The following is a 6,944-nucleotide window of genomic DNA, read 5'->3' as shown; positions in this document are numbered from 1 at the left end:
CATGAAATTGAGGAAATCAAAAATCTTTGATACAGTTTCTACAAATGGTATAATCTCCCCAAACTGGAATATAATATTATAATAATAGTTTTCACGCCATTTTCTATTCATATAGAAAGCACCTGGAGCCAGGTAATGCGTAAAGAAAAGAGGTTTACTTTATTTACAGTGAAGTATACTATAAGCCCAAGATCAGCAAGTATTTCTGATCTAACCCCCTTTTTTGTCTTGTAGACAAACGTCTCCCCACTGTTACTTTACATGGCAGGGAAGGACAAAGAGGTGAGGTGTTCGACATGGACATTTGTGGGTAAACAATTTAGTCCATAGTAGTCTACCCTCATTTATTTAGGTTAACACTGACCTTTCCACCTTGAGTACTAAAAAGAAGAGATAATATAAAAGTGATGCTACGCCTATAACATTTAAATATATCACAAACACAAAACTCTTTCTTGATTCTATTTTTTCAATCAAAATTTTAAATGAGTGATCCAATGTTCATATACTAGATGGTTTTATCTATCACTCTTATTTACCATGCATGTAAAATTGGGAAAATTAATTATTCTAGAAATACTTCCATGTCTTTATTTACAAAACAGAGATGATAGTCAATGTACATCAGAAGACTGTCATGCCTAGTAAATGAAATAACACCACAGAAAAGGTAGCATGAGGTGGGGGCTAGCATTGTGGCACAGCAGGTAAAATCACTGTCTATAATACTGGCATACCATATGGGTGCCAGTTCATGTCCAGGCTGCTCTACTTCAGATCCAGCTCTCTGCTAATGGCTTGGAAAAGGCAGTGGAAGATGGGCCAAGTGCATGGGCCCCTGCCACTCATGTCAGAGTCCCAGATGAAGCTCCTGGTTTGGACCTGCCTCTACTCTGGGTGTTGTGGCTGCTTAGAGAGTGAAACAGCAGATGTCTCTCCCTCTCTCTCTGTAAACCTTTAAAACACATAAATAAATCTTAGGGGGTCATTGGCACTTTATTTACTCGGGAAATAATTAAAGATTCACCCAAAGATTTGGATAAACTATATTTATTAAAAAGAGAAAAGGAGAAGAGAGGGAAAGAGAGGAGATAAAGACTGGAGGGGAAGAGAGAAGAGTAGAGGGGAGGGGAGAAGAGAGGAGAGGAGAGAAGAGGAGGGGGGAGAGGAGAGGTAAGGAGAGGAGAGGAGAGGAGAGGAGAGGAGAGGAGAGGAGAGGAAAGGGGAGTGTCATAGCAAAACAATTTAAGCTATCACCTCTGACACCTACATTCCCTATCAATGTGCCAGTTCTAGCCCTGGATCCTCTACTTGCAACACAGCATCTTTGTTAATGTACATGAGAAGGCAGTAGTAGGTGACCCAATCCTAGGACCCCTGCCACCCATGTGAGATATCAGGGCAGAGTTACTCGCTCCTGGCTTCATCCTGGCCCAGATATGGCTCTTGAAGCCATTTGAGGAGCCATCCTGTGTATGAAAGATCATATTCTCTCTCTGACTCTGCCTCTCACTCTACCTCTCAAATAAATAATTTTATAAAAAAGGAAAAGTAGTGATTCCTTGATAATAATCCCTTCATTAACATCTATTATTTTTATCTTTACCTTCAAGCTTTACCTTCAAAATAACAGTATAATGAATGTTCTTCCATGCCCAAAGAAAAGGGAGAGAGAACAAATCATAAAATCAAATCTATTGAACAATAACAAAAAGCCAGATTCCTTTCCAGGTGCATTTTTAAGATTCATTTATTTGAAAAGCAGAGTTACAAAGAGAGGGAGATACAGATAGTGAGAGATCTGTTGATTCATTCCCCAAATGGGCCTTTCTGAAGTCAGGAGCAAGGAGCTTCTTCCACATGGATGTAGCTGACCAAGCACGTGGGCCATTCTCTGAAGCTTTCCCAGGCACATTAGAAGGGAGCTGGAGGAGAAGTGGAGCGATCATCCCCTTTGGGATGTCAGTATTGCAAGTGGTGCTTACCCACTACACAACCATGCTGGCCACTCCAGGCACTTTTTGATAGTTTCATTTCCTCAATATCACTTTTTCAAATAAAAGCATTACTCCCATATTTATGGGAGAGGAAACAGGCTCAGTGGAGTTCAGGACTGAAATACAGATACTTAACAGTTTGTAGTCAGGTTTGTCAGGTACTTAAGTCACAAAGTGTTTCCACAAGAAATAAACTTTTACTCCTTGTAGGAGGGAAAAACTTACCCATCGATGTGAAGCCACATTGTGGTCAGATGGAATCATATACCTGGATGACTTGAGGCTTTATCACTGTCTGCATTTGGATTAGGTGCTCATTCAAACCCACTCACTCTGCTCACTGAGATAGACCTTTCAATCTCTGAGGGCAGTCTGGTTCCAACTCTCAGCTCTAATCAGCCTGGATTCTCGAGGTTGGTAGTAGATACTGTTGCTTCAGAGAGCCACATCTTGGCTTTTAAGCTGAGATTAGCAGTCAGGACTGGGAACAGGCTCTGATGATTCACATCCTGATGGCTATAACAGATGCCTAGTCGTCAGCTGTGGCCCTTGGGACAACACTCTCCACACTCTGCTCAGCTTGATCTACACTGTGGGTCACTGTCACCACAATAAGCATCTTTTTCCATGCTGGCACCCTAGATCCCCTGATTCCAGTAACTAATTTTTTGCCTCCTCCCTAGAACCACAGCAAACACTTGCTCGACTGCCCTTTTCTGCCCTCTGATGGCTCTACCTGGGAGCAATAGTTAACCTCTGAGGCCTTAGGGTCAAGGCAGATTTCCTTAGATGAATGAAGTCAAGAGTGACACATCTGAGGAAGTCCTAACAAGTCAATCAAAGAAAATAAGTAATATTTTAAAAATTCAAGACAACTGTAAAATACTTATGAACAAAATATCTAAATGCAGTTTAAATAATTGGTTCTAGCTGATATGTTCATAGGTCCTGTCACCCATTTTATAAAAGGTAGTTATAAATCTATAGTGTAAAACCATACTACCAAATATTTATAAAACTCCCAAATAATTCACAGAGATAGAAAATAGAACTTAAAAAAATAGGATAAACCAAGAGAAAAACTCGAATGTCCACGTAGAAGAGATATAGGGGCCAACTCTGTGGTGCAGTAGGCTAAGCCTCTGTCTGCAGCCCTGACATCCCCTATGGGTGCTAGCTCATGTCCAGGCTGCTCCTCTTCTGATCCAGAACTCTGCTATGTCTTGGGAAGGCAGTGGAAGATGGCCCAAGTGATTGAGTCTCTGTACCCATGTGGGAGACACAGAAGTTCCTAGCTCCTGGCTTCAGATTGGTGCATCTCTGGCCATTGTGGCCACTTGGGGAGTGAACCAGTGGACAGAAGACCTTTCTATCGGTCTCTGCCTCTGCCTCTCTATAACTCTCTTTCAAATAAATAAATAATTTTTTTTGACAGGCAGAGTGGACAGTGAGAGAGAGAGAGACAGAGAGAAAGGTCTTCCTTTGCCGTTGGTTCACACTCCAATGGCCGCTGTGGCCAGAGCACTGCAGCCAGCACACCGCGCTGATCCAATGGCAGGAGCCAGGTACTTTTCCTGGTCTCCCATGGGGTGCAGGGCCCAAGGACTTGGGCCATCCTCCACTGCACTCCCTGGCCACAGCAGAGGCTGGCCTGGAAGAGGGGCAACCGGGACAGAATACGGTGCCCTGACCGGGACTAGAACCCGGTGTGCCGGCGCCGCAAGGCGGAGGATTAGCCTAGTGAGTTGCAGCGCTGGCCCTAAATAAATAAATTTTTAAAAATGTTTTTGAAATCCCTCAGCATCATTTAGATGGTATCTGGGAAGCTGCTCTTCCTGACCAAGCAAGATTCTTTAATACAGTTAGTTTCAGAATCCTGCTATGTCATTTTGTAGTGCCACCATATCAAAAAGATGTGAAAGACAACAATAACCACAAACTAATCTAAAAAATAACATTAAAGTAATCTGAGTAGTATTAATATTGATATGTTAAACAATTATGAGTGTTACAGTTACACAGCTGTGGTTGGTAATATCAGACACAAAAGATCTCACTAAAAATGTTATAACAAAATAGGATTTCAACATATTCATCAAAAGTATTCCTATGACCACCAGATGAAACAAACAATATGACCAGGAATCTTAGGAGAAGCTGGATAAAGAACTCTGACCAAAGTCTGTCTTTCAAGGTTTGAATGAGTTAAACAAAGTATATGCCCTGGAAAATCAATCCCCAATGTGAAAGGGTGGGAAGGTGGGGTCTACTGGGAGGTGTTTTGGTCATGAAATCTTTGCCTTTATGAATGAATGAATTTATCTCAGCAGTGGGTTTATTATCCAAGGAAAAGTTGTGTTATAAAATTGAGTTAGGCCTATCTTGCTGTCTCTCAAATGTTATTTTGCCCTTCCTCATTCTTTCATGTTATGACAAAATAAGGTACCCAACAGATGTGTACCGTTGATCTCAGACTTCCTTGTTTCCAGAATAATGACCCAGACCAATTGCTAACGTTCATAAGTTACATAGTGTGATGAAATCTATTATAGTATCAGAAAACAGAGTAAGACACTAAGAAAATTGAAAAACAAGAAGGGAAAGTATTAATATAAACTTAGACGTATGCCAATAACCACCAAGAGAAGAAAAGAGATTTTAAAACAAGGAGCTAGATTAACTGGGTGGTGGGCACGAAGCAATGTGGAGAAGTTGCTTGTTATTGTTCGATGTTTTGTGTATATATACATAAATTAGTTTTAGCACATAAGTTATAAAAGTAAAAAAGAAAAAAAGTTGGTAACTGCAAACCTTGGTCTGTCTCCCACCTCTCTGACCTACAGCCCCACTCATTAAACTCAACAACAGACTCCACAGAGACAGGAAGGAGCATAGGAGGGCAACTGAAGACATTTCTGCCAAAGAGCAGGATTCCTTGGGTCTTTCTGTCTCATGTTCAAGTTCCATATTTCAACAGCCAACCTTTCGTGAGACTAACTTTTGACTGCTTTAATACAAGGTACCTAATATCTCCTAATGTTTACTGAATACTAGTATCCTTCTGTTATTTCTTGACTAGAGTAACCTTCATTCCATGGCATTCTTGCTTCTTGTGTCTTATTTTTTACATGTTGAAATGGTTTAGTACTGACCAGCTGAAAGCAACGTAAGATGGCTAGGAAGAAAAGAAAAATCTACGGCAGAGTGATGACACTCACTATTACTAGGATAAATTAAAATGTAATCTATTAAGTTAAAATGGTGCTGAGGGAGTAGGCATTATTCCTTTCCTCGTGTGTCCATAGAGAACAGTGGTCTTCCCTTCACTCTCCTGGAGAGAACACAATTAGAGCAACTAGAGAGAAGAGGTCTATTTCAGAGGAACCCCAACCCTGCACTGAAGTGCAGATTGCATGAGATACTAGACACAAGGAAATGAAAACACAAGAAGGAATTATGTCCAATGCTCACTGAGAATGATGGCAACATTTGTGTAGTTTCCCAAAACCCTTTCCACCACATTCCACATCTACAATGTACATAAAAACTCATGATACCTCGGAAAGCTAAAAAAACAGAGATTTGGATTGAGCTAATCTTGAAGCAACTGAAGATGCCATATCCACTCCTATAAAAGACCTTTCAGGATGCAACTGGTTGTGGGAACCCAGTCTCCTGAGTAAGATCCTCTTCTTGAGACTGAGCCACTTGTGCATAGCTTTGAATGAAGAAATTTGGACTTCAAGTTTTATAGGCTTTTCATTTTTATGGAGACTTAATTTGGGGTCTTTTGAAAAGTGAGTAGACCATCATGTTGTACCAATGTAGAACATTTCTTTGTTAACAATCAGTCAGTCTCAGATTTTCTTTTAGAGAAAATGTTTTAGAAAAAAACATAACTGGGCATAATCATTGATAAGAACTAGAATAGGCTTAAAAAAAAAAAAGCCTCACTTGGAAAAAAAAAAAAGAACTAGAATAGGGGGTGAATTTTAGGAATTCAGGTTGTTGCATGGAGTTTTGTGTGAATATGTTGCTGGAGTGTTCAGGAAAATGGGGCCAGTGTGATGCAGCATCTTACGTGGCCACGTAAGATGCTGCATCGCATATGAGTGCTGATTTGAGTCCTGATTGCTCATCTTCTGATCCTCTTCCCTGTTAATGCAACTGAATAAGCAGCAGAAGATGGCCCAAGTGCTTTAGGTGTTCCCAGCCATGTCAGAGACCCAGATGGGGTTCCTGGCTCCTTGTTTTGGTCTGCACAGTACTGCTTGCGCTCTCTCCCTCTGTGTGTGTGTGTGTGTGTATGTATGTTTCCCTTCCGTTTGCTGCCTTTCAAATAACTAAGAAAGTCTTTATGATAAAATTCATTAATACTAATATTTATTAATATTATTTTCTCAAAATTAAAAAGTTTTATTCTTTAAATACAGAAGCAAGAAAATTTTTTTTTTTTTTTTTTTTTTTTTTTTTTTTTATTTTTGATAGGCAGAGTGGACAGTGAGAGAGAGAGACACAGAGAGAAAGGTCTTCCCTTGCCGTTGGTTCACCCTCCAATGGCCGCCGCTGCAGCCGGCGCACCGCGCTGATCCGATGGCAGGAGCCAGGATCCAGGTGCTTTTTCCTGGTCTCCCATGGGGTGCAGGGCCCAAGCACCTGGGCCATCCTCCACTGCACTCCCTGGCCATAGCAGAGAGCTGGCCTGGAAGAGGGGCAACCGGGACAGAATCCGGCGCCCCAACCGGGACTAGAACCCGGTGTGCCGGCGCCGCAAGGTGGAGGATTAGCCTATTGAGCCACGGCGCCGGCTCGAAGCAAGAAAATTTTAAAAACACACAATTGAAGGATACATTTGCTAACCATATATCCTGAGGATTTGTGTTCATAGTATAAATAGAATTCCTACAACTCAATGATGAAAAGACAAAGAACCAATTAAAGATGATA

Source organism: Oryctolagus cuniculus, chromosome 8 (genome assembly GCF_964237555.1).
Source record: "Oryctolagus cuniculus chromosome 8, mOryCun1.1, whole genome shotgun sequence".
In the NCBI taxonomy this organism is placed as follows: Eukaryota; Metazoa; Chordata; class Mammalia; order Lagomorpha; family Leporidae; genus Oryctolagus; species Oryctolagus cuniculus.
Note: the sequence above shows the minus strand (reverse complement) of the source record.